The sequence below is a fragment of the Lissotriton vulgaris genome, chromosome 1_1 (genome assembly GCF_964263255.1).
Source record: "Lissotriton vulgaris chromosome 1_1, aLisVul1.2, whole genome shotgun sequence".
Classification (NCBI taxonomy): Eukaryota; Metazoa; Chordata; class Amphibia; order Caudata; family Salamandridae; genus Lissotriton; species Lissotriton vulgaris.
In genome coordinates, this window is record NC_141685.1 from 246,745,047 (window position 1) to 246,767,135 (window position 22,089).

At 49.8% G+C, this 22,089-nt stretch overlaps 5 non-coding genes across 5 annotated transcripts; 1 reads left to right on the forward strand and 4 right to left on the reverse strand.

The window, feature by feature from the left end:
- Window positions 1–1,119: 1,119 nt before the first annotated feature.
- TRNAF-GAA (transfer RNA phenylalanine (anticodon GAA)) lies at window positions 1,120–1,192 on the reverse strand. The gene has a single exon. It is a non-coding gene; the product is annotated as a tRNA-Phe (tRNA).
- A 939-nt stretch (window positions 1,193–2,131) lies between these two features.
- TRNAP-AGG (transfer RNA proline (anticodon AGG)) lies at window positions 2,132–2,203 on the reverse strand. Its single transcript has one exon. It is a non-coding gene; the product is annotated as a tRNA-Pro (tRNA).
- Window positions 2,204–10,044: 7,841 nt separating this feature from the next.
- Window positions 10,045–10,116, reverse strand: TRNAD-GUC (transfer RNA aspartic acid (anticodon GUC)). Its single transcript has one exon. It is a non-coding gene; the product is annotated as a tRNA-Asp (tRNA).
- A 515-nt stretch (window positions 10,117–10,631) lies between these two features.
- On the reverse strand, window positions 10,632–10,717 carry TRNAY-GUA (transfer RNA tyrosine (anticodon GUA)). Its single transcript is given in 2 exon segments — window positions 10,632–10,667; window positions 10,681–10,717. It is a non-coding gene; the product is annotated as a tRNA-Tyr (tRNA).
- Window positions 10,718–18,224: 7,507 nt separating this feature from the next.
- On the forward strand, window positions 18,225–18,296 carry TRNAE-UUC (transfer RNA glutamic acid (anticodon UUC)). The gene has a single exon. It is a non-coding gene; the product is annotated as a tRNA-Glu (tRNA).
- The last annotated feature ends 3,793 nt before the right edge of the window (window positions 18,297–22,089 follow it).

A 22,089-nucleotide genomic window follows, 5' to 3' on the forward strand; every position in this document is an offset into this window, starting at 1 on the left:
GTACAAAGGCCTTGAGGCCCCAAGGTTGTTCACAATTACTGATTGCTGTACAAAAGCCATTTAAATCTGTGGCGGCGGCCACAATGGCCAGGTGGCTTCGCTTCATACTGAAGGAAGCAGGTATTGATACGCAGATCTTTGGTGCTCATTCAGTGAGAGGCGCTATGGCGTCAAAGGCTTATGGTTTGGGATCTAATATCCAGGACATTATGCTTTGTGCAGATTGGTCTTCTGAATCAACGTTTAAGACGTTTTATTATAAGCCGGTGGGAGATCTTACTTCTATGGTTTTTAATGAGCGTTAAACTAGCATAATCTAAAGCCTCCGGTCCTGTAATAGAATCAAAAATTTCCTAGCATTCACGCCAATAATTTTCAATTCTATTAAGGACACGGAGGCGAGGATTATCCTACCCGGCTTAATTTTACAGTAAAAAAACTTACCCACCCAGTTATGCAATGATTACGGTGGTGTGTTTCCTTTCTTTCAGGATCGGATAAGAAGTCTGAATGATAGACAACGGACGACAAGACGTTTTGCCTGAAACCTTGTTTCTTCCACGTTGGAGGAGTTATTCATTGCTCAAGTTTTGTTGGACTTAGTTCGCCTCAAAGAAAGAGGATGATGGGAGCACGCAAGGGGTTCTTATGGACTAGGGGGGCGTGCCCATACTCATGGGTACTCATGGGAAATGTAGTTTGTTTCACTGTTATTTATGAAAATATCCATTTTCATTGGCTGCTGTGTTTATTGCAGTAAAGATTGAGAAGCATAATCCTCGCCTCCGTGTCCTTAATAGAATTGAAAATTCTTGGCGCAAATGCTAGCAAATTTTTTATTCCTTTTCTGCTCTGAGTCACTGGGTGATCAACTCACCATGTGTGATTGTGCTTGCAGTGTGTGAGTCACTGTGGGATAGGGCTCCTGTGCACAAGGTGTGAGACTCACAAATAGAAGGATTGTACAGAAAGGATGTATCATTGCAAGACACGTACAAATAATGAAAACGAGGAGGAAGGAAGGACAGAAGAATAAAAAGGTTAAGGTTGCTAATTCAACGTTTTTTTTTTCATGTTCTAAGCTATAATTGGGTGACTTTTCAGTCATCAAAAGGCATCTGCCGAAACCCGGGATCGAACCAGGGACCTTTAGATCTTCAGTCTAACGCTCTCCCAACTGAGCTATTTCGGCCGCTCTTGATTCGTTTGAGTGACTGTTGTTATTCTAGTGAACACACCCTGAAGCTGCTGTGCTCGGAGGAGTTGTTTCCGGGTTCACGGGTCTCATTTACTCCTGCCCCCTCTCAGACTGCTGAGTGCCTGCGCCTCTTTCTTCCCATTGCCAGGAGCCTGGTACAGAATACACAGAGCAGGGTCCCTGTGCCCAGAAAATGCCCATCTCAACCACTGCTACAGGCTATCACAACGAAGGGAAGGTGCCTGGGGTCATTATTGTACACTCAAATATGCACATCACAATGACTGTGCCAGAAAATAAGCCTTTGAAATACCTCTCTGCCACCAAAGATCCCCCCCGCCAGGTTGCTTGTGCCACAGAATGCGCCAATCAGAATCAAGGCGCTTTAAACGCGTCCATCCGAATTATTGTAGCAAAGAAAACTCACGGGACATTTAAAGAGCCCCAGAATTCCCGCATTTCGGGATGCACCAATCAGAGTGAAGGAGGGCAGAGTCCGTCCTTCTAACTTCACTCTGTACAGAAACAACGGGATCATTACAAATTTAACCGAGTCCCTTCCTAGAGAGTTGCCCTTGTGTCTGGGTGGGGTCTCAGCCCGGCTGCTGTGTCCAGTGTGCACCCCCACGGCTCACCTTTCTGTCTCCGAGGTTGGTTTCAATAAAAGTTTTCATCCCCTGTTCTCAGCTTCGACGCGAGTCACAATAAAAACAAACCCCTCCTGGCTGCTGATGTGGTGGGGTCGCTGCCCCGCCCCTCCTCCAGCTGTTTTTGCATCTGGCTCGGTGGTGCAGGGCTCACGTTCTTGCTTTGAGTGCGTCAGGTGTCATCAAATGCAAAACCAACCCTGGTTATTTCAAAGTCACTTGTTTTGTGACTCGCACCTTTTCAAAGTGTCCATTTATTGAAATGTGACTTTACAAAAAGAAAAGAGGGCTCGTCCGGGATTTGAACCCGGGACCTCTCGCACCCTAAGCGAGAATCATACCCCTAGACCAACGAGCCGGCTGTTGCACGCTGCGTTACATTTTGTATGTGTTGAGTCCATCTCTGCTCGGATTCTACCTGTATTGTTTATAATTCTTGTCTGTCCCCTCTTTAGTCGCAGGGACTCCCAAAGGACATTCCATGGCAGGGTCTCCTGCCTCAGATATTCTTCTTTCAGCAAATACCTGCTTCCTTTTATTCAAAACTACAAAGAGAAGGAAACATCCACCACACACCTCTGCAGATTATTGTGACAGGGTCACACATTGAGGGTCTCATTTACAGGAAACTGACGCATCGGCATTGATGCATCAGTTTCCTTGCACCCGCACCAAATGTCCTTGCGACACCATGGATGCGCTGTATTTACAATAGAGGGCTCTATGGCGCACGGATTAACAGATGCGTAAGAAATTCAGACACATCTGCTGACGCAAAAGTGACGCATTCCTGGAGTTGCTCATAAAACTGATGCAACTCCCGCAATGCGTCAGATCACGTAGGCAAATCCCACTGCAAAAGCCCTGCTTCACTCCTTAAGCCTAGTTTGGATTTTGACTCAGTGAAATCATAGCGTGACGCAGTGAAATGTAAATTTCACTGCACCCGCTCTACAAGGCTTTTTTGCATGGAAACACCTACCCAGCATACTTTATACCTGGCGCAGGTATAATGCGCCGCAGTGCTTTACAGACTGATGCACTGGACACAATGCGTCAGTTTGTACATATGGCACAGTGTGGTGCACTGATTGCGCTGCATCAAAAAAAGTGATGGGGCGCAAGGGTCTTGTAAATGAGGCCCTGAGTCTGTCAACTTTACAAAAGTGTAATTCCTATTTTACTCAGGCCTGAAGGGTTTACATTAGTACGAACATGTGTTTCTCCGGCAGGGATCATTCTACATTATTAATGGATCCATAGCAGATGGGTTACATTTTTATAATTCATAAAGTCTATTTCAGTCCGATTAGGACTACAGACACTAAAGGGTTATAACATCACAGCATGGCACTAATGAGAAAACATCAAATCAAAAAGGAGCGTATACTATGTTACTTTATTTTCAGCCAAGATTCAAGCCATCAAAAGTCCACAGCATATTCAATATGATGCAATTCCACAATATTCAATTTTCAGGAGTCTTGCAATTGCGTTTCCTAATGCAGCTTCTATTCATTTTTCAGACAAAACTTTTTTCCAATCGGCCCATTCAATGCGTTTCGTCCCTGAGGACTACATCAGGTTTCTGAGTTCCAGTACCACATATTTCGAATGGTGTGTAGTATACCGTCTGGTTCTGTATGTTCCTGGGGAATCAGTCTCTTCCCCTGGGTGGTATAGTACCCCCCTGATTCATCTCTGCCGTGTGTCCAGGCAGAATGTTGTGAAAAAATGCCTGGATTTTGGTTGCTCAATAGTTGTTGAATCTAAGAATGTGAGGTCACGAAAAGTAGAGCGCAAGAGTTTAAAAGATATTCAGTAAAACACACTAGTGCGACACAAGGGCCCAAACTGCTGGTGTTTATTTTTAGTGTCTAATATGAGATAATGGCTGGTAGGGAGGGCGCAGATGGTGGTGTTTGCTCCGTGATGGCAGCCATCGACGCGGGAAGCGCAGCTCATATACGTATGACCCGGCTACCACCTCCATAGCTCAAGCGTGCCACGCGCCCATTATCCGAGGCCTCTACCACCTCCCGATTGACCCACAGCCAACACTACGGTTGCGGTCTGGCATATTCTAATAGCCAGATTTTCCACCGATTCGATTGCCTCTCAATTACCACGAGGCCCTTGCCGTCTCCCTCTTGACCTTGTAGTCCTCACCTTATACTGCGTGGCAAGCCACAAGTACCTTTATCCGATGTCTTGACCCACTTGGAGCAGACTGTCCACGCGGCCATATAGTGAACCCTCCAGGAAAGGCATTATCGTTATATTTAGATCAACTGCTTTACCTTATATCATCGAGTTTTTTGCAATAGCCCCATCACTTCAAAGTGAGACTGAGTTCCACAATCCAAAGTTATCATAAGCTGTAGCCAGACTTACCTACTCGCTTGGTCTATCAACCTGTTCCTGGCCATTGTACACCCCTGTCTAGTTTGATATATTCTCGTGGTACTCCTGAAGAAGGCACGCTCTGTGCCGAAATGCGCGTAGAGTATTGCAACAACTGTTACCATCTGCCACAATATATCATCTGCCCTACGTCTTTCTTTTTTAATCAATATTGTTTCTTCAAAAATTGTAATTGATACATTTTTGTTGTGTGTGTATTATGTATGTCTTTATTGTTCTGTTTTTGTTAAAGTGCTCACCACCCGTTACCCATGGTAAATACATTAGAATTGATGTATAGGCACTCTCTCGTGTAAATGTGTTTAATTTTTTGCCTTTTGATATTTGAACCGTTTAAAAAAAAAGCAAGATCAATAAAAGAATAATCAACATGTTTTAAGTGGTTTGTCTTTTGCACTGAGCTTGGGTTATCCCCCACATCATGTTATGCTATATGTAATATTTACGAATTTCATTGGCTAGGAAAGTTTTTCTCATTGGTGTTTGCTCCAGAGCAGCATGAGAGGGCATCAGGGTTACATGCCCACTCTTTGAGGACGTGACAGGCTGTGTCTGTTACCTTCGGCCAATCACAATCACTGGTGCATTCTGTTGGACCCGGCCCTTTTTGGCAGGTTCACCCCGAAACTTTTTGCTTTTGCCTAGCCTGTTTCTGTAACCTGGTGTTAGTGATTTTAGGTCTCTGTGCACTTTTTCACTGTGGTCCAGTGTAAAGTGCATGCGCTCTCTGTGTGTGTGGCGAGAGTGACCTGCCCTCCCATAGGAATGCATGGGGAATATGTGTGACCATGGTAGCCCCTGATGTATGGGGAGTGCAGGGTCGAGTTTGGTATGTGCGAACTCGTGAGATTGAATGCTGCGCAATGTTGTATGCGGCATGATTGTGTCTAGTGTGGAAGTGCCGCTTCTAGAGGTTGGCCTGTTTTGTAATTTGTGTCTGGCTTGTGATTGGCTGGATGTGACTGGTGAGCCTGGCTCCAGGAGTCAGGATGGGTTTGCCCCGGTGGTGAATGGAGAGATTAGCATGCTGATGTGAGGGAGGGGTACACCTGGGACCTGAATAGGGCTGGGTTTTCCCTCCACAATGCTGGCTCCACCCCCTGTGGTGCGTCTGATGTCCCTAGCCTGGCCAGTGAAAGGAGTTCCCCATAACCAGTTGTAGCTGGTTCTTACATTGCCTGCACCCTGCTAGACAAAGGATTTTGGGTATAAAAAGAGTGCTGTGACACCCTGAAAATGTTCTTGTGTCTGACTAAAATCTACCAGGGGCGTGCTGCTGCTGGGGCCCAGGGGAAGGCTTACCTCCCTGGGCCCTGCCCAGCCCCTGGATGCTGGAGGAATTCCTTGTTGGGAGCTGCTTGCTCCACCTTGCTCCCAGGACCTTCTCTTTGGGACCCATTTGATTTGGAAGCATTGCTGCTAGGACCCTTGTTGCTTCAGGGGTCATTCCTGAGGACTTTGGGGTTTTAGTGCCCCCCAGCGCCTCGTGAGAGCTTTATTTTTGCTTGTTGGCACAGCGCTGTCGTTATCCTTGAAGGAAGCGCTCCTGCCTGTCCCCCACAGCGCCGGGCTGCAATCCCCTTCGTGGAGATTCCCTATGCCTTTTTGCTTATTGCGGGTGCCACCCCGCTGATTGCGAGATTTTACATTGCAGGTGGCCACCCTGCTTCATGTCCGCTTATTTAATTAAGCCTTTAGCGAGTGCCCACCTCGCTTCGACATTTTACGTACGCACCGAGGGAGCCTACCCCTCCTTTAAGCCTGAGAATCTCGCCGTCCCTTGCCGGGGCCGCAGAGTGAGAAACCGAAGGAGCGGAGCCCTGATTGGCTCAGAGAGACACGCCCCCTCAGTCATACTGAAGCCTGGTTGGCGGCGCCGCGCTGGGATTGATCCCCGGGCCGCCGCGTCATCGTCATGCCATGCTGTGAGTGCCTGAAGCGAGAAGGAGCCTGCAGCGTCTTGTCCTCGGCGAGGCTCTCACAAGTGAGACAGCCCCGCCTGCTGCCAGGCAAAGAGAGGAAGCCGGTGTATCTGCACAGGGCTCCTGTGCAGAGAGGAGAAGCCCCACGTGCAGCCAGAGTCCACCCGGCAGGACTAGGAACAGAGTGCCGGAGTCCCCCGAGATTCACCCGGTGAGTGTGATGCGAGGGGAGAGGCAGAGTCAGAGCGGCCCGAATAGCAGTGGGCTGCTGCCGCGAGTTAATCTACCTCCTAGGCGCCCCAATGGGCCCCACCATTCCTCGAGGGGCATTTTTGTTATGTAGAGGGCCCAGGGACAGTTCCAGGCCATAGGTGTTTACCGAGGTCCCGTGGACCGGTTGTTTTAGGAGCCAGTGTGCTCCCTGGGGGCAAAGTTATTTCTAGAGCCAGAGGGCTCCAACGATGGGCATGTTTATTTATAGAGCCTAGGTGGCTCCCACAGGGAGCCAGCGTCTGTTTGTTCTGAGAGCCTAGAGGGCTCTAAAGTGAGCCAAATGCATTTCTCGAGCTTAGAGGGCTCCCCGGTTTTGGCGCTGTCTTTGTTCTAAGGGCCAGTGAGGGGCCCTATCGCAGTTTGGGTTGATTCACAGCTGCCCAGCAAGTAGTGTGCAGCTGCACCGTTTAGGCGCAATTTGAGAGAAAGTCCTTGTGAGGGACAGAGATGGCACAGAGGTGCCAGGCCTTCTACAGCTGCGCAGCACTTAGTGCCAGCTGCAACGTTTAGGCCCTGTTCTTGTTCTCAGCGGCCCAGCAATTAGTGGGCAGCTGCAACGTTTAGGTTTGCGCCGGTGGCGCACCCCTGACTGGAGCTGCATTGGCAGCGCGCCCTGACATTCTGGACAGAGGGCATTTAAGCCCCTTCTTGAGATGGCCAGTTGGCCAGGGGGGTGGTATGTGGATAGGGCGCAAGGCCCTAATGTGATTATTGCGTAATGTGATTTCACTATGTTTATAATGGTAATTGCCTAATGTGATTTTTGCGCAATGTGATGTTACTATGATTATGAGGGTATTTTACCTATGTAGGTTTATGTTAGTGAGAGTTTACTTCACTGTGAGTTACGCCCCTAAATGTGATTTATTCTTAGGAGGCGTCTAATGTGTTTAGAATAGTGAGAGATGGTCTACTGTATTTATAATGGTTAGGCCTAAAGGTGATTGTGGCGTAATGTGCTTTGCCTTTATGCTTGCGTTATACTTCTAAAGGTGCTCATGCTTAGACGTTTGCTTTGCCTAGTATGTTATGCTAGAGAGGTTATGTGTCCTGCGTGATCTAGGCCTATGGTTATTAGTATTGCGTAGTGTGTACCTACCTGTTACCAGTGGTTACTGGTTGTGATCTATAATTGTTATGTGGTGTTTCAATTATTCTAAGTGCTAGTTCTACTAAGTGCTGATACTGACAGTGGCCCACGTGGCCCTGTCCTGGTGTAAATAATCCCTTGTGAATATTGCCCATGCCAGTTGGCACAATGTATATTGTGTGATTACTATCTGATGTGTTTTGACAATACAAAGTTATTTTTATATAACCTTGTGTGGAGTTCCTTTTGTGGTGTGCCTAGGATGTTGTTGCTATTGTGTGCTTGCGCAAATACTTTACACATTGCCTCCGGGATAAGCCTGTGTGCTCGTGCCAAGCTACCAAGTGGGTGAGCAGGGGTTATCTTGGCGTGTGACTCCCTTGCCCTGACTAGAATGGTGGTTTCTGCCTGGCTTTGGCGTAAGCCTTAGCCAACCAGAAATCCCAGTTCTAACACATTCCTACTAAGGAAAGACACCTTTCCCCTTCAGCGAGTGTCCGCTGTCCTGGGCACGGCCAGACAGGCCTTTTATTCTATTGGGCATTTCCCCAGTACGCTGCAGAATGCAACACACATGGAAAGAGTAAAAAATGAAGAGAAATACAACTATTTCTCCTCTTTATTCTGACTTTGGGAAGGAGTACGGTTTTGCCGCTGCCCCTGGTTCATGTGATTAAGTAAATCTGGGGCAGCATCAAAATCCATGGGCGTTGCGAGGGAAAACCACCATCAACACCCATGGAAGGACTCCGACCGCAGAGTATGGCAACACGGCCACTGGCGCAGCTTTGTCTTACTCCATATCTATGAGGCAATGCAACGGCCACAAAGCGACTTTGTGTTGCGTCACAGATATGATTGAGGCGTCCGAGCCATTGGAGCGTCAAAAAAAGCGACGACCCGGCAGTGCCGGCATTTCATAAATAAGCAACTCAACAAAGAAATTGCACAACGAGCCATAAATACCGTACCTCCCTCTGCACCGCTGGAATGTTTCTTTTTGTGACATTCCGTGGCGCAGGAGCCTGATCCACATTTACGAAGCAGCACTAGGCCACTTTTTTAGTCTTAATGCTGCTTTCTAAATATCGTTACCTTTAACGCAGGGTGTTACTGGGGAGCGATCCCAACAACATCCATGGCTTTTTGGCACTGCCCCAGCCTTACAAGAAATTGTAACTCTGAGGCAGCGCCAAAAACGTACCGAGGCACAACGAGGAAAAATATCTTTATTTCTCCTAATTTTTCTTTTTTTGTGAGTAAGGATGGATGAGTGACTGAAAGGGAGGGTAGATGGACAAAAAGATGGATAGATGAGTGAAGGTGTGAAAACGTAGGTGGATGAGTGAAAGGATGGATGGATGAGTGATAGGGTCAATGCATGGATTCATGAGTGGATGAGTAGATGGATGGGTGGATGGATGGAAGGAAGGATGGCTAAGTGAAAGAGTCAGTGGAGACAGAAAGGGAGGATGGATGGATGGCTGAAAAGGTAAATGGGTGGAAGGATGAGTGACTGGATGGCTGGATAGGTGAAAGGGTAAATGGCTGGATGGTTGAGTAAACTGATGAATAGGGTGACATGGTGGATGGATGGCTGAAAAGGTGAATGGGTGGAAGGAAGAGTGACTGGATGGCTGGATAGGTGAAAGGGTAAATGGCTGGATGGTTGAGTGAACGGATGAATAGGATGAAATGGTGGATGGATGAGTGAAAGTGTGGATGGATGAATGAAATGATGGATGGAAGGATACATGATGAATAGGTTAGCAAATGGAAGAATATGTTTGGATATGGATGGACTTACTTACATACTATTGCGTGACTTCCTCTGATGTGTCTGTAAAACGTTACTTTTGTCCCAAAGTTTTGTCTTGAATTTTTACACTCACCGTCCTGAATTTGCACCCATGCCAGTTGGTCTCCCTACTGGACAGGGTTTTACTTACAATGCAGGGACCTGCCGTCCTATCATGTCCCAATATAGAGGGCAAACACTGACCTGTGTTAGGTACTCATGCCGGACCCGGGGAATATAAGATCTCTGATGAGGGTGGGGGGGCGTGCACATCTGGCCCAGTGGCACTTTTACTTTCACAATGTGTCGGTAGGTTCTAAACTATTAGGTTTAAATAGATAAAAGTGACACCTTCGTATAAAACAATTCCCCATTCAGAGCCCGCCCCCAACATTCCATTTATTTAGCATGAAGAATACTCGGTAAAATGCATTTTCCATTTGGTTCTTTGATTGTAATAATATATATGACTATATAAATAATAAGCCTCAGTTACTTTTTACTTTTAAAATTACTTAAAAGGAAAAGGCACAACTGCTGGTAGAAGACTTCCAAATGTTTTAACTTGTAAAGGTGTGGCCATGAAAAAAAAGAATCATCAAATTGTAATATCAGTATAACATTATAAATTGCATTTAAAATAGGTTTTCTATCGAAATGTTTGTTTAGATAAAAAAAAAAAAATTAAACACCTCCCCGTCGGGGAATTGAACCCCGGTCTCCCGCGTGACAGGCGGGGATACTGACCACTATACTAACGAGGAACCGATGTATCGCGACCTGCTGGGCCGCTCCTAATGTGGCCTTCGAGCCGCCTCTCCCGATATTCTACCGGTTCGTGCCATTTATCAACTCTTTGACACCAACACAGGGGGCCACGGGCTCAACAAACACACACACTCTCTCCCACCATACACACACAAACACACTCCTCCCTCACACCTCACAGCAACCCTCTCGCCTCCAGGCAGACGCTCTCAGCAGCATCCCCGGATGCCAGAGTCACCACAACCAGCTCCCAGGGCTGCTTCAGAGGGGGCCCCCGGACTGGCTCTTCAGCCCAGGGGCCCCTGGCTCTGTCTGATGAGGGGCCATTGCAGCGGGGGCTGCACACAGGGAGGGGGGCGGGAGACACCACCCCCCTCACCCCCGCCGGAGGAGAGAGCTGGGCTGGAAAGGTGAAGAGGGGAGGCAGGAAAAGCCCAGGCGTGTGAGGGTCCGAGAAAGAGGCGCTTTCCATTGTGAAGCAGAGGGGAAAATAGTGAAGAGTTTGCAAAAATCCTTCAAGCCGGATTTGAACCAGCGACCTAAGGATGACAGTCACTCCACTACAGTCCTCCGCTCTACCAACTCAGCTATCGAAGGCTAGGTTTGGAGCGTAGGACAAGGCGCTATATTTCATGAGGAGTGGGCACAGGGCCCAGCCATCTGGGCACTTTTCTCTTTCTAAAGACTTGAAAAAACTGCAAACCCGACAGATATTTCACTAATACGGAAAACGGCTGAGTCCTGACAGATTTTCATGATATATATGCATTTATTATTTTTGGGATTCAAAAGTAACAAATTGGGTTATGTTAGCTAGTTATATATATGCGCTCCAACACCCTAGGTTTCTTGGTCGGATCAGAGTTATATTTGTTGTTAAATTTATTTAGGGTTTTTCGTGTTTACTTTTGGATACATTATTGCTGTAGATCCTCAGTTACATTTGCTATGGTGTTTTAAGAGTTAATGTTTTGGGGTTGAATGCTCTTTGTAGCATTAAGTACTTAATTGTGTTTTTTTGCGGTTCATGCATTTTAATTTTAAAAATGGTATTCACCATGGGATCCAAAAGTTAATAATGTGGTTCTGTTTTCTATTTATATAAATGCCAAACTTCATCCGATGCTACATTTTATGTTTCTGGGCTGTGATGTTGGTAAAGGTGATTCAGTCACTGGGGGTCGCCAACGTCAGCGAGTCCCTGGCTGTGAACACCCTCAGACCCCAGGGGGCCCCAGGGGCTGGTCTTACTTAAAGTTCAGGGGCTGGTCCTTGTAATAGGATCTGTTTAAACACCAGAAGGTGACAAGAGGGGTGTCCCCTCTGACCCATCAGAGCACTTATATGCTGTGGGTGTAACAAAGGTGATAATAGGAGGAGACTGGGTTGAAATGCTGAGCCATTGTCAGCTCTTTGCCCCTCGGCAGTATCGCCTCAACGTCAGTACCACCTCCTCTATAAAAGAGGTCTGCCAGGAATCTAGTCTGAGGTCAGATGGCAATCAGAGGTTACTGGGCGATAGTTTTATCAAGGAGGAGTGTTTGCTTCCGGTGCCTTCGTACTCTGGGCCCCCGAATTAGGGACCAGGCCCCCCTTTTAACCCCTGACTCAGATTAACAAGACAGAGGAGCCGAATCTACTGGGGGACCCACATGTGTGAAAGGAACACATGGGGAAAAGAAACTGCACCCTGACCCTATCAGCGCACACTTTTTACATCCGGTGTAAACATAGGTGCATATTTTGATTTATAACTTGTTTACATTTGACATGAATAAATATGGAAACATTTGCGTCTATGAGTGTTTCATCTCCCTGCCCAGGCTGCAGTCCTATTCTACCTATTTTTAAAAGGTTTCTCCACTCGGTTCTTTTAAATTGGCATGATGTCAAAAAGTAACAACACAACAGAGAATGCCTACAAATGTGTGTTTATTGCTTTAAACCTCAGATGTTTACTTTTGTAAACACACACCGCAGAGGCTCCTCCCCCGCTCTCCCAGAATGCTGTGCGGGTTATTCGGGGTCTGCCCCCTGTCAAGGCTGCTGATGCCCCGGTTACTTACCGGTAATCTTCATTACTCCGAGTCCATGTCTTCCTCGCCACAGTAATATACATATGAGCCTCCGGCTCCACACAGAACTCCAAGTAAAATAAAAGAGCAGCGCTCTAGTCTCCCCTCCCTCCTCCAATATGGCCCCAGAGGCTTCCACCAATCACATAAAAGGACACATAACAAGCAACTCAGCCTGAAAACTAAGCCGCAGACATGAAGCCACCACCAGGGCCGGGAGGGAAGGGAAACTATACTGTGGCGAGGAAGACATGGACTCGGAGTAATGAAGATTACCGGTAAGTAACCGGGGCATTACCTCCTCGTCCTGTCTTCCTCGCCACAGTAATATACATATGAGCCGATACCAAAGCAATCAGCTTCATGTAAGGAAAACAGACCACACCATCAGTGCAGCGAAACATATATTTAATATACAGAGGCACAACAACCCAAAAAATGGACAACCTCTTAAGGCACCCCAGCAGTCAAAACAGAAGAGGCAAACGAAACAGAACCCCCACCCCCAATCTGGAGGCGGTAATGGGACATGAAGGTATGCGGAGAAGACCACGTAGCAGCCCTGCAAACATCCTCCATAGACACCCCTTTGAAAGAAGCCCAGGATACAGCAACCGACCTGGTGGAACGACCCTGAATAGGAAGAGATGGAACCACAGAGACCGAAGCAAAAGCCAAAAGAATGGCTTCCTTAATCCACCGACTGATCGTGGACAGGGAGGGCTACATACCCTGACGCGACAAACCATAATTTACAAACAAGCAGTCAACCTTACAAAAGGGAGAAGTGCGAGATATGTAAATCAGCAAGGCACGCCGAACATCTAAGAGGTGCAAAAGGGACTCCTCAGCCGAGGAGGGATCAGGACACAGAACCGGAAGAACCACCTCGGCAGACCGGTGAAAAAAAGAATCCACTTTAGGAACAAAAGTGGGATGAGGGCGCAAGACCACACGGTCCGCCAAAACCAACAAAAACGGGGCAGAACGAAGGAAAGCACCCAACTCCCCCATACGCCTGGCAGAGGCAATCGCCACCAGAAACACCACCTTGAGAGTCAAAAACTTCAGGTCCACAGACTCCAAAGGCTCGAAAGGAGCCAACTGCAAGGAACGCAAAACTAAAGGAAGGTCCCAAGGAGGAGGACACATGATAGGACGTGGTCGCTGGAAAGAAAGAGACTTAAAAAGTCGAGCAACCAACGGAGAAATGGAAACCAAAGGCAGGACATGAAATGCCCGAATGGCGGCCCACTGAGCCCGAAGGGTCGAAACGGCCAATCCCAACACAAACCCATCGTTCAGAAAGTCCAGAATGCGAGCTGGATCCAAAGAATCCAACGACAGCCCATGAACAACACACCAAGAAGCAAAATGATCCCAATGCTTGGCGTAAGACTTAAGCGTAGAAGGCCTCCGGGACTGCTGAATGACACCAGCCACAGCCACCGAACAACCTTCACGCATCACAGACTCCCTCTCAAGAGCCAGGCCCGCAGACCCAGGGAACGGAACACAGGCAGAGGAAGAAGAGGACCCATCAGAGGATACGGCACGAACGGCAAGGGCCACCCTGGAGACACAGCCAATTCCCTCAGAAGGGGAAACCAAGGGCGACGCTTCCAACAAGGTGCAATCAGAAGCAACAACGACCCCTCCCTCTTGATCTTCTGTAACACAGCCGGAAGCAGGGGAACAGGGGGAAATGCATACAGCAGACCCTCCGGCCAAGGGAACGAAAGGGCGTCCACCCTCCAGGCGTCTCCGCAAGGCATAATCGTGCAAAAACAACGGGTCTGGGCATTGTCCTGGGAGGCAAACAGGTCCACAATCGGATAACCAAACATCATCCGCAACCTCCTGAACATCCACTTCGTGAGAGACAAGGATCCCATGGAAGGAAACACACGGCTCAGACAATCCGCCACAATGTTCTCCGCACCCGGCAGGTAGACGGCAGACAGGGACTCCAGATGCACCTCCGCCCAAGAACCAATCCGACGAGCCAGGCAACTGAGGGAGCGAACCCTGCACCCCCCTTGATGGTTCACATAAGACATCACAACCTGATTGTCCGTCCGGATCTGCACGTGGTGACCCTGAACAAGATCCGAGAATTCCAACAGACCCAGAAGGACGGCCTTCAGTTCCTTGTAGTTGGAGGAACATGACAAAACCGACTGAGGCCAAATCCCTTGAGTCGCCGAAACCCCCAGAGTAGCACCCCATCCCAGCAGGCTGGCATCGGTAGTGACCATGAGGGTGGGAACAATCAGAAAAGGGCGGCCCTTGGACAGATGACCCACGTCCAACCACCAACCCAGGACCACCCGAACCTCCTCCGACATAGGAACCAGAACATCCATATCGAGGGAACAGGGGTCCCAATGCGATAAAATGTGGGACACCACCGGGTACATATGGAGGCGAGCCCACGGCACCGTCAACAATGAAGCCGACATCAGACCCTGAACCCGTAACCACAGGCTCACAGGATGAGAAACCCCCACCAACAGGGAGCGAACAGCAGACATCAGGGACAAAACACGGGGAGGGGGCAGGAACACCATCCCCAACTGAGTCTTGAACAGAGCCCCAATGAAAGTCAATTCTTGTGCAGGAACCAGGGAGGACTTCGGCACATTCAAGAGGAACCCATGATGCGTCAGGACATGGCACACCTTCTGGACATGCAACTCCGCCTTAGGAAGAGAAGAAGCAGAAATTAGAATGTCGTCCAGATAAGGAAAAACACTAACTCCCTCTCCATGTAAATGTCCAATAAGAGGAGCCAGAATCTTAGTAAAGATCCGGGGAGCAGAGCAGAGCCCAAAAGGCAATACCTGGAATTGGTAGTGACGACCCTGCACACAAAACCGGAAAAACTTCTAAAATTCCGGATGAAGAGGAACATGAAGGTAAGCATCCCTCAGGTCGATCGATGCAAGGAAATCCCCCTGAGAGATCAGAGGAAGGATCAAAGGCAGGGAAACCATCTTGAACCGTTGGTGAGGGATGAAAGTATTCACCCACTTCAGGTCCATCACCGGCCGAAGATCCCCTGTGCGCTTGGACACCAGAAAAAGTATCGAATACACCCCTTTCCCCAACTGATCGCTGGGCACAGGAACGATCGCCTTCTTGACCACCAGGGAAGCAATGCCGTCTAAAAGCGCCAATCGTTTCACAGGAACTCTGGGACAAGGAGTGGCCCTGAAACAGTCTGGGGGTGTCCGGGCAAATCCAATGCGCAAACCCTCCGAGATCACCTGAAGCACCCATTTGTCCGACACAGTCTCCCGCCAAGAGTCCAGGAAGCAAGTGAGTCGACCCCCAACCGGACCTACACCAGGAGCGACCCAGTCAGGATTTGGAAGCAGGAGCGGAGGAGGCAGAAGCGCCGGAGAACCGGGACTTATCAAAGGAGGGAGCACCCCGGCCACGCCCCCGTCCACGAAAGGGCTGACCAGCCCGACCCCTCTTCGAGGTACCAAAAGACCGCTGGGAACCAAAGGCACGGAATCTGCCAGGACGGTCAGGAGCAAGCAGTTTACGGTCCTCCGCCGTCTTCTTCACCATGTCGTCAAGAGATGAACCAAAAAGTTTAACCCCAGAAAAAGGGATTTTCATGAGCAAGTTTTTCTGTGCAGCATCAGCCTTCCAGGAACGGAGCCACAACTGACGCCTCGCAGCCACAGAGGATCCGGCCGCAGAAGCAGCAGCCCCCAGCGAATCAAAGGAGACATCAGACAGCAGACGAACCTGCTGCTCCATCATCGCCAGGGTAGAAGAAACATCCTCCCCCTGGTCCAACAACTCCGACAGAGACTGAAAATCCTTGAGTAAGGACTGGATCGTGTAAGACGAATAGGCCGTAGCCCTGATAGAAAAATTGGCAGCCGCAAAAGTGCGTTTCACAGCACCATCCACCTTACGGTCAACCGGGTCAGCAGGAGAAGAGTCCTCCGAGACAACGGACCCATGCGAAGACATGCTAGCCAATAAAGAGTCAACCTTCACGGAGGCAGGGTATTTCACCGCAAAATCCTGAAGAGGGTACCTCTTACTCAAGAAACGAGGAAAGGAACCTTTGTCCACATCCTTCCATTCATTCTCCAGGACCTTCAAGACAGAGGAATGGAGAGGCAAAGAATCAGGCTCGGGACGACGATATTGCGAGAACAGATCGTCTTCCCGAGGCACCACAGAAGCAGGGAACACCAAGTTTTCGCGAATGTGGCCCAGCACCTCCTTCAGGTCGGTACCTTGCACAAAGCGACCCCTGACATCAACCTCCTCCTCATTCGCGGAATCAGCATCAGCAGCATCGCCATCAACCCTCGCCTTTTTAGGAGGAGGGACAGGAACATGACCCCGCAAAGCAGCAGAAACAGCAGTATTTATCATCTGCTGCAAAACTTCCATAGAGGGAACATGCACCCCTGAACCGGAAGCCACGTCCAAAGGATAAGGATCATCCACGTTAGAAGAATCCATGACCGACAGCCAAGTGAAAGTAAACAAACACAGGCATAACGAAGAACAGCCCGGTAAAATAGGACCCCAGGTTGCTAGGCAACCCAACAAACTCCACCCGGACTGAAGCCGAAGGTAATAAAACATCTGGAAAAGCCGCGCGCCGCAGTAGGAAGATGCCCAGACCGCAGCGCGCCAAGCCCAAACAGCCCCAAATGCGCCTCCCGCTCTGCAGGAAACGAAGAGGCATGAAATGCCGCCGGCGCGAAGACCGGCAGCAGGTAAGGCCGTAGACCGGCAAATTCACACAAGGAAGCCCCCGGCTCCCAGAGATCCCGCACCCGGCCGTGTAACGTCCGCTCAGCAGGACGCGCGGCCGGGAAAGGAAAGCAAAACGAAAATTGGCAAGTGGAAAACACAAGCGTCCCGCACATAAGAAAACAGTACCAAACCAGCCTACCAACCAAACCACGGAAGTCCGCTGAAGCAGGACACGAGGCAGCCAGGCAATAGAAGGGGGAAACAAAACATTAATAAAACGAAGGTAAAATTATGCAAAAACCAGTATAAGGCATCGCACAGCAAACTAACTTCCCCCAACTAGATACCACAGGACAAGGGGAACCGCTAAAGCAGGAACCCCGTCCCACTCACCTGACCAGCAGGGAAACCACAGCACTCGGAGAAGTGCAGAAAAAAAGAACAGACTGAGTTGCTTGTTATGTGTCCTTTTATGTGATTGGTGGAAGCCTCTGGGGCCATATTGGAGGAGGGAGGGGAGACTAGAGCGCTGCTCTTTTATTTTACTTGGAGTTTTGTGTGGAGCCGGAGGCTCATATGTATATTACTGTGGCGAGGAAGACAGGACGAGGAGGTAATGCCCCATTGCTGCTCCAGGGCCCTGTGGGCTGTGAGTGCTGTGGCGGTGCTGCCCCCTGGCGGTCACCCTGAGCATCTGAAGATACCTGGGAAGAAGCCAGGGTGCACCTGAGCTGGTCCTCCCTCCTCTGCGTGAACCAATCGAGTGTCAGGACTGGGGTCGGTGCTGATTGTAGGGGGAGCGGGGTGTACCGGGACCCTCACCCCCCCCCCGCCCCCACCCCTTCCCGGAGGGCAGCCTGGGGCCTCTGACAGGTGCAGGGGGGGCGGGGGGCTCAAGGAAGCAGCTGGTCGGTAACTGGAGAGGGGTCTGTGGGGCCCTCAGCCTGGTGAGGAGACATAGGAGTTAAGGTGGGTCCTGGGGAGAAGGGCGTGGCTTTGTCTGGCCCCAGGGGGGGGGACAGTAAGAGGCAATGCGGGGGCTGCTGCCGTCTTCAGCTCCTGGGCTCAGTGTCTGGAGAAGTTCCAAGGGTTGTAAATAATGAGACAGAGCAGGATGTTGCACAAATCATGACCCCTCATTCCTTCTGGTTTGTCATGAGGGGGGGGGGGTGTCTGTTACCCCATTGATGGTCAGACCATGAGGGTGGCAGTGTGACCTGAAATGTACAGAGAAGTGTCTGACCGGACAGACATCGGTCACATAAACTGAGCTGTGCAGTGTGAAGACAGACTCCCATATGGTCTAGCGGTTAGGATTCCTGGTTTTCACCCAGGCGGCTCGGGTTCGACTCCCGGTATGGGAAGACCAATCCTTTTACTACAGAGACACATTAAACGTTCTCTCATTTCCTACAATCCTAAATGCCGCTAAATATCAATACAGCTCACTTCCTTCTCCGCTGCTCTCATTCTAAAGCACGTTGTGGTTTACACCGACCCCTCCTTCCCAGCCCTTGCTGCACAGCTGCTGTAGTATTAATGGCCTGGAGGAACAAACAACAGATGAATACTATGAAGGGGTGTTTGTTGTTAGTCTTTTAGTGCACAACAAAAAGTACAGATAATATCAATAGCGCTTGGATTACGAACCACCGCTTTCCTGTGCTGTCACCGTGGAAAATGCTCGTTTATTTCCTGCTCCGCCCGCGCTGTGGAAGAGGCGCTTTCAGTTTCTGACATTAATAACCCGCTGTGTTGTGTTTTATAGTCTAATTTGTGACATTAATCTCGCACTCTGTGGATTCAGGAAGTTCCTGTTTTCTCTCCTCTGTGGGTGCAGCTCCTGTGTGCGCCGTTTCTCCGCATTACACCAACTTGGAGAGCAACTGAAAGCACTGTCCTAAAAGGACAGTTCAAAGCATCAAGGTTTGGTGACTCGTGTCACCCGGGGGAGCAGGAATACCTATGCCACTAATTAGGGCCTAGCTACACTTCAATGATTGACACAGACTCCCACTACTATTCTGGGCCGAAGCCCACGAGCGGTCTCGCGCCCCTTTATTTATTATCGCCCTCGGGGTGTGTGTGCGTGCGTGCGTGCGTGTGTGGACGGGCCGGGTGGCTCCGTCAGTACATCCCTCCAATCTTACGGGCACATAGTCCCGCCTATGGTGATCCTTGAGTCTTGCCCAGGCACCAGGCGTAGTCCCTTAGTCTCTGACTAGGAGTAGGATTCGGCCGTAAGCTGTACTTCCGACTCCTGGGATTTCCGCTGGCCTCCGACTCCTCGGGCCGTTCTGCAGGGTCCCTGGGACTCTCCGTGGCATCCTCTTGGCAGGCTGCCTGTTCCTGTTCAGATCTTGGTTGGGTCACCGCTTCTCTGTTTTGGCATTGGTAGGTGTTGGCGAGCGTAGGTTCATCTTCATACTCATTGTTTTCAGATGTTTGTTCAGCGGTGTCCCATTCCCTCGGGACTCGCTTGAACCATGAAGCATTCTGGGTGACTGCTCGCGTTCCTCTTACCGCCGATACCATGGTACCATGGACATTGACCACTTCCCATATTTCGGGTTCATATGCGGTGCGATATTTCCAGTTTGGGTACCTCTCCTTGAGAACCACTTTGTCTCCAACCACAAGGGACATGGGTCGAGCTCTGCAAGCCCGACTGGCTCTCTCATTTGTGAGCTGTCTTCTGTTCAGGGTGGCGTTCTGATCCAGCTCCAGTGGATTCCAGGTGGGGCCCGCCGGCACGCAGTCCCTGGGGACTTTTCGGAACAGTAGGTGTGCCGGGGCGCATCTGGTGGTGCAATGGGGCGTTTGGCGGTACGCACTGAGAAACTGAGATAGACAATCCTCCGCCTCTTCTCCTTTCTCGACTCCGATTCGGAGGGCACTATTCAGTGTGCGCATAAACCTCTCGACCTCCCCATTTGCCTGCGGCCACTGTGGAGTAATCTTCCGTGGCGAACGCCTCTTGATGCCAGATATGTTTGGAAGTCTTTTCCCTGAAATGCCGGCCCATTGTCTGATTCGATTTTCTCAGGCAGGCCCATCATCGCGAACATCCGATCCAGTATTAGTTTGACATGTGAGAATGCCGTAGAGGGCAGCACTTCCACTATCGGGAATTGTGAATGAGAGTCTATGAGTACGAGAGTGTTTCTGCCATCCGGGAATGACCCTAAATCGATGCTCAACTTGGACCACAGTTCTGGGCACGGGTCCTCCGTGATCACCGGGTGCGGCACTGGATCCATGCTCGTGATGGTGCACGAGTGACAGTTGCGCACTTCTTCCGCTACCATGGCATCCATCCCGGGGAACCACACTTTGCTGCGTAACCTTGCTTTAGTTTTGGATGCTCCCTGGTGTCCTTGATGCGCAAGTCGGACTACCTCCTTCCTCAGGCCTGTCGGAATCACAAGGGTTGTGCCTCGCAGTATTACCCCATGAGAGCCCTCGCTGAGCTCACTCTGAGCCCTCCAGACTTGCTGTCTGAATGTCCTTTCAGCAGCTGTGACAGCGCTGACACCGTCCAGGCAGCGCTCTAACTCCGAATCTTCCACGTGGCCTTCCCTTTGCTGAGACATTCGTCCCCCTCAGTGGCTTTCCTGATGTCTTCCAGCATAAGGGCAACGGGCCATGCTTCCTGTGATATCATCTGGGCAAACTCCTCGACTTCCTCGGTCTCATCTTGTACTGGAGTGGGAGGAGTGGCATTCGAGTGGCGCGACAGAAAATCCGCCGGGTTGTCAGCACCTGGTCGGAAGACAACATCGAGGAGATACGTCTGCAGCTGGACGGCCCACCTCTCTATCAGCGGAGGGGCGAGTCTGGCGGTCACCGCGAACAGCGGCACCAGTGGCTTGTGGTCTGTGACCACACGAAACTCGTGGCCATACGGGTATAGGTGACAGTGTTGGCACTCCCACTTGATTGCCAGGGCCTCACGTTCAAACTGTGCATAGCGCATTTCCGTGGCCGTCAATGCTTTGCTGGCGTATGCGTTAGGCACCCACTCCCGGGCTTCCGTTTCCTGCATGAGGACAGGCCAGAGTCCCACCGGGATTGCATCCACAACGACTTCTGTGCGCCTGTTTGGGCGAAAGTATGCCATGACCTTGTCGTCTATGAGGGCATTCTTTTTTTTTTAACTCTTTATTCATGACTGCTGCAGAGAAAAGTTCACAGTACTTCAATACAATATGCACATTACAGTCAGTTTTTCCATTTTACCCCCTGCATAATACATAAGACAACTTCTGCCTATGTAGCTTGTCATGTCTTATCCTTGAAAGAATACAATTCCAGGCCTTGTCGCACACAGTCAAAACCTATTATAGACACAAATCATGTAACAGAGGTTATCAGTATGTACCTTATTACCATCAAAAGAAGGAACGGAAAAAACCTCCCCAACTTTTCCCACCCTAATCCCTCCCCTCTCCTGGTCACATTTGGTATCTTCCCAGGGACTTCCTCCTGTCAAACTAGACTGGCTAATATTCTATACTGCAGTAGTGTAAGCAATATGTGCTTCTGGGCGGGCATCAGGGTTCATCACAAATTAGGCTCTACTACCCTGGTTGATTATTGCGACCCTGCTTCCTGTGATAGTGTTAAATCTAACCCTTCCAATTCTAGCAACATGGCCTCCCATTCCAACGCTGTGGGAGGTTTTCTCTGACCTCTCTCCTCCTCTCTCCTCAGGGCTGCACCCTCTGCACGACCCCACCGCATCAGATCCGACTGCCAGGTAGTTACCCTAGGAGTCCTGGGGGATTTCCACCTCATCGTTAATGCCCTGGCTGCTAAGAGAAGAGCTAGGTTCAGGAATTTCAATTTGTCTTTCAATGGTTTAGATCGCCTGCGGAGTCTTACTAAACAATGCAGAGCCTCCACCGGCACCGGTAGGTGCATAATCGTATGTAGCGTCTGACAGATCTCCACCCAGTCGCCCCTCAGTCGTGGGCAGGACCACAGCTTATGGAGGAATCCCGCATCATCCCCTTTACAGCGCGGGCAACTATGTGAGGAGTCTGGGAACATGCGGTGTATTCGCTTGGGAGTTAGGTATGCCCTGTGTAGCACCATTGTCTGTATAAATTTAAATTTCCCACTACGCGATACCCATTTGGGATGTTCTAGTGTAGT